Genomic DNA, 6,181 nt, shown 5'->3' with positions numbered 1-6,181 from the left:
ATCCTTCGAACTGTTATTGGAATGCCTTCCTTTATCCATATAGGATCCCCATCCTCAAACTCCACCCCAGCTTTCTTGCATAGTCGGTAAATAGTGCTGGGGTAACCTAACGTCCCTCTTGCGTCACTTTTCTCTGCCATCTTTCTAATGCCTTAAGCTATGATTTTATGAACCTTGATTTCTCCTCCCTTGAGTATGCAATGCACCATTGTTGCCCTTTCCAGATTCACCTCCGAGTTGTTTGCAGCTGGGAGGATAGACCTCCTCACTAGCTCAAACCACCCTTTGGCTTCAGGAGTGAGATCTGTTCTCTTGATGAATTTTGGCTTTTTTCCCGCGCCCCTTTCCCAGTCAGCTCCGGGTACACAAAGGTCTCGCAGGATCTGGTCATAATTGGGGTTGTTGTCCATCCTTGAGTGATAACGTTCTTCTTCAAATGGTATAGACCGTAGCTTCAATGCCCTCATTACACTCATGGGACCAAAATCCACCATCTTTCCTCTCACAAAGCTTATATACGACTCATCTTTCTTATCATACCGGACTGCATTTGCATAAAATTCTCTTATGAGGTTTGCATTCACCTTAGTGACCGGGTCAGTGAGGAGCTCCCATCTTCTCCTTTCTACCTTCTCTGAGATTTCCGGGCACTCACTCTTCCTAACTTGAAATCCCAACTCATAGATGATTTCCTTACCAACCATCCACCCGTATTCCAATGCATGATGCAAGCTTCTAAACCTCTTCTCATCATACGGGTGTTCCTCCATGGGTTCCTTTCCCTTCCTTCTCTTGGCACTTGAGGATGCCATGAATGATAATTCTTATGTGAAGGTGGTAAGGTTGTGGAGACTTCTGGTTGTTTAGGGTTTTATGGCAATGATGAGAGTGAGGGGGAGGGAACGTTTGTAATGAGGTAAGAAGTGCTGAGTTTCTAAATGGATATCTATGAAGAGTGTGTGTGAAAGTTAATAATGGGTACGGATCAAGGGCTACTTATACAGGGAGTTTGTAAGTGAATGGATGGTGTGGATTGATGAATTTGTTGCTCGATGGACGGTTGGGGTTATGCATGCTAAAGGACAAGGATCACCACTTTATTGTTGTTATTGGTTCGGTCATCAAGGTTCCTCTTTTTTCCATGTTGCCTGGCAACATTTTCCAATGCATTCTTCCTTGAGTCACGTGTGTGTATCTCTTCATAAAGTGCTGAACCTGTCCTATCAATCTCCTCAATGCTCCTTTCTTTTCCCTATAATGATGAAATAAGAACAGTAAGAACTACCTTTATAAAAGACAAAATTGCTTCATCCTTTATGGCTAGAATAATAAAAGAACTTGTTTATTCTTGAATTCCAACTAACTAACTAACTGTGTATCTTCATATGCACATTGATGGCACCCTAGGGTGACACCAAACTTAGTTTGGAGCACTGTGATGAAAAGTTGTGTTCAAAGCTTTAAGAATAATGCTTTGAACACCAAACTTGTTCTTTACTATATTCTGCATATAAAAATTCCACACGTGTTTGTCAATTTTTGGTTGGAATTCATGAATATTGATTTATTCACTACTTCTGAAAGCATGTAAAACATGGGTTGCCTCCCATGAAGCGCTTCTTTAGCGTCACTAGCTTGACGTTACCCCCTTATTATGGTGGTTGATAATGCTTGAAGTCTTCTCCTCTGGCACTGGACTTGTATCCGTTGGTTGTATCAATGATCTCTACATGCTTCAAGGAGAGAACTCTGTTGATGGTGAAGACCTTAGGTAGTTGAGATGGTACAGTGGGGAGATTAGGGGGGATATCTGCGAAGTAGGCTGAGATTACTTTATCCCCTGGAGAGAAATCTTCCGTAGGAATCTTCTTGTTCCGCCACCCACTTGGTACCTTCTTCTTTGCCCCTGGTGCTGTTTTCTTACTCCTGGTGGCCTCCTTCTTTGATGAGCTTTTGTTAATGTCTTCACAAACTTCTGGTGGCTTAGGTTCCTCCAATTTTTCCTTGACCTGTGGCACTTGCTGCTGGCCTTGTCCATCAACCCAGTGAATCTCAGGATGAGCTGGTTGTGCTTCAGTGCTTGCTTCTTCCTTTAGTATCTCATGATGCCCTTTGCTCGGTTCTTTGTCCTCTTCATCTTTTTCCAATGAGAGTTCAAAAACACTGAAGCTCAGTTGTTCATCATGGATCCTTAATATTAGCTCCCCTTTCTCCACATCTATGAGTACTTTAGCAGTAGCTAGAAATGGTCTCCCCAATATGATTGGGTGCAGGTGACTCTCTTCCATGTCCAGGATGACAAAGTCTGTTGGGAGAAAGTATTTTCCAACTTTGAGCAACACATTTTCCACCACTCCTACTGCTTGCTTTTGAGTCTTGTCAGCCAGCCTTATGACTACATCTGTAGGTAGTATCTCATTGATCTGCAGCCTTTTTACTAGGGATAGGGGTATTAAGTTGATGCTTGCTTCCAAATCGCAAAGTGCTCTATCAAAATTTGTTTCCCCTATAGCACAAGGGACATGAAAACTCCCTGGGTCTTTTCTTTTCGCGGGCAATTGTGTTTGAATGAGGATGCTGCAATCCTTGTTCATCACTATAGTCTGGCCCCCCTTGAGTGAGCTCTTCCTGGGAAGTAGTTCCTTCATGTACTTGATGAATGCTGGCATTTGCTGAATGACCTTGATGAACGGTATGTTCACATTCAAAGATGCAAACAAGTCTAAGAACCTTGAGTACATTCTCTTTCCCACAGCACCCTTTAGCAGTTGCGAAAATGGTGCATATAGTCTCAGCAGCTCCTGTTGTGAGATTTCTGGTTCTTGTTGGTCTTTCTTCTCCTTCTCTACTAAGGTATTTTCAAGTTGTTCTGACAGCTTGCTTGGCTTGTCTTCAGTCTCCTTGTCATTTGTAGTGACCATATTGCAGTCTTCCCATCTTACTTTCTTCGCTTCACCTCTCGGATTTTTCTCCGTGTCACTTGGGAAGCTATCAGTGGGTCTGGGAATCTTCTCAGACAAATATTCCACTTGGAATTCTAGCTTCTTGATTGCTTCCCCCCGATTCTTCATACTGGCTCTCACCTTCTCTTTGAACACCTTATTGTCTTGAATGTCTTTGCATATGCTTTCAAGTAAGGTTTCAATCTTAGAGATTCTGTCATCAAATGATGGTATGTTGGGGGTGGAGGTAGAAGAGTGAGATGTATTGCTGTGGTTTTGTTGGTATGTCCTCTGTGTGAATTTTTGAGGAGCTATGTTGTTGTTGGGGTTGTGACGTCTCTGGTCTTGGCCTTGGTCTTGTTGATTATCCCACCCAAAGATTGGGTGATTCCTCCATCCAGGGTTGTAGGTCTTGGAGTATGGATCATGGTTGTGTCTAGGTGAATTCCCAGTGTAGTTCGCTTGCTCCTAAGTGCCTTCTTCCTCTTCACTTGCTTCCTCTTGAGTTGAAGTGGTGATCGCTGCTACTTGACTTCTCTCCACCTTCTTGGTGAGGTCAGCTAGCTGCTTGGTGATGAGTTTATTTTGAGCCAACAGACCATCTACATTGTTCAGCTCCATTACCCCTCTAGTGTTCCCTCTTTCGGAAGCATAGAAGTAGTCATTCTCAGCTACAGTTTCAATGACATCTATGGCTTCCTCAATGGTCTTCTTCTTGTTCAAAGAACCTCTGGATGAATGGTCTACGGCCTTCTTTGATTCATATGACAGTCCTTCATAGAAGATGTGCAGCTGCACCCATTCATTGAACATATCAGATGGACATCTCCTTGTTAGGTCTTTAAACCTCTCCCATGCTTCATATAGAGTCTCACCATCTTGTTGCCTAAAAGTTTGGACCTCAGCTCTCAGCCGATTGACTCGTTGAGGGGGGTAAAATCTTGCAAGGAATTTGTTCATAACATCATCCCAAGTTGTCAAGCTCTCCTTTGGAAAAGACTCCAACCACTTGGTTGCCTTGTCTCTGAGAGAGAATGGGAACAACAACAGTCTATAGGCGTCAGGTTGAACGCCATTGGACTTCACTGTGTCACATATTCTCAGGAAGGTGTTTACGTGTTGGTTGGGGTCCTCTTGGACACCTCCTCCGAACGAGCAATTGTTCTGAACAAGGGTGATGAGCTGTGGTTTTAGTTCAAAGTTGTTGGCATGGATGGTTGGTTTTTGGATGCTACTTCCGCAGTTCCCTGGGTTTGGGTTAATGTAAGAGCCCAAGACTCTTCTATCTTCCCCACCAGGATTTGCTCTACCTCCTCCACCATGGTTGTGCACCTCTTCCTCACGATGGTCTTCCATGGTTGTTTCAAAGTATTCTTCACAGTGTTCTTCCTCTTCTTCAGCACCCACTACACGTTTTTCTTTTGCCTCCCTTCTTAATCTTAAGAAGGTTCTCTCAGGTTCAGAATCAAAGGAAGTTGAAGCTCCGCTTCTTCTCCCTGTCATACAACCAACAGAGTACAAGCAAGAAAAGTAATGCAAAAAGTAACTTGTTAGAATTACTTGTTAGTGTCAGTGATGCAATATATCAAACAGTTAGTGGGTTAGTGAACTGAATTGTAAATAGCAAAGAAAAACTAAGAAACAGGGGAGGGGAAGAATTAAACTAAGACGGAAAGCAAATTAACCAAACAAAAAATTAAATCAAACAAAATACAAATGCTCAATCTAGTGATCCTCTAATGTAATCATTGTCGATGCACAATCAATCCCCGGCAACGGCGCCATAAACTTGATCGGGGTAAAACTTGTCTCTCAACAAATTCCCATTCGGCAAGTGTACCGAATTTGTCGTCAAGTAAAAACTCACAATAGAGTGAGGTCGAATCCCACATGGATTGATTGATCAAGCAACTTTAATTAGAGGAATGATCTAGTTGAGCAAATCCATGAATAGAGTTGATAATTGCAGAAATTAAAATGGCGAGAAAGTAAATGACTGAAAGTAAATAGCAGAATTGTAAATGGGAATGGGGGAATTGCTCATAAAAGTAAATTGTAGAAAATAAAGAGAATGGGTAAGATCAGAAATGGGGAGTTCATTGGGCTTAGGAGATGTTGCATTCTCCGGATCAATTTCATTTTCATCTCTTCCTCAATCAATGCACTCATTGATCTCCTTGGCAATTTTAAGTGATTGAATCACAATTTCTTGCAATTCAATCTCTCAAATCTTGATCAATAGCCAATTCCTTGGTCAATTGCTCATGAGAAGAGATGAAGTGTGGTCACTGATTATACCACATGCACTTCCCAAATCAAATGCTTAGAGGGTTATAGCCACATACCTATCCACACTTTGGTCCAGCATGAGAAAGCATTTATAGCTAATCTCTTCATTCTTCTTTCAAGGATCCGAAGAGATCCATGTTTGAATAGCTTCTTTTCCAAGATCACTATCCAATTGGATGAAGATCGAAGGCTTTCAAGTAAAATCAAAAGGAAAGATAGAAGAAGAATAAGAAAATTAGTATTGATCCATCAAATTACAACAGAGCTCCCTAACCCAATGAAAGGGGTTTAGTTGTTCATAGCTCTAGAAATCAAAATCAAAGATGGAGAATACATGATAAAGCTAGAATTGCAAAGAAAGTAAATACAAAGAGTAGTTCTCTTTCCTAGCTCCTCCCCCCAAAAGCTCCTCTCTATTTCAAAACTACTCCTATATATACTACTCTTTTCAGCTTCCAGTTAGCTCTTCAAGTCTTGGGCCTCTGGATCTTTGAGCTTGAAGCAGTTCCTTTCTTCAATTGGGCTTGGCTTACTTGCAGAGAGAAAGTGTGAAGTGGGCAGAGACTTTAGCTCAAGATGTTAGGGGTGTTTAACATTTAGTGAAAATACAAGTTCGAGAACGTTAGTGACACTTAACTTTGTCACTAACATTGCCATGCACCCCTTTGCCTCACGTTAAAGCCCACGTTAACTGGGTTAACGTGGCTTTTAACTTTGCCTTGCTAGCCTTCGAGAACGCTAGTGACACTCAACATTGTCACTAACGTTCAAGTGTGCCCCTTCTTGCTTCACGTTAAAGCTCACGCTAACTAGGTTAACGTGGCTTCTAACGTGGCTTTTGCCAACCTTCGAGAACGTTACTGACACTCAACATTGTCACTAACGTTCAAGTGTGCCCCTAGGTCTCACGTTAGAGTCCACGTTAACTAGGTTAACGTGGCTTCTAACGT

Source organism: Arachis hypogaea, chromosome 3 (genome assembly GCF_003086295.3).
Source record: "Arachis hypogaea cultivar Tifrunner chromosome 3, arahy.Tifrunner.gnm2.J5K5, whole genome shotgun sequence".
Classification (NCBI taxonomy): domain Eukaryota; kingdom Viridiplantae; phylum Streptophyta; class Magnoliopsida; order Fabales; family Fabaceae; genus Arachis; species Arachis hypogaea.
This window is presented reverse-complemented; position numbering follows the sequence as displayed.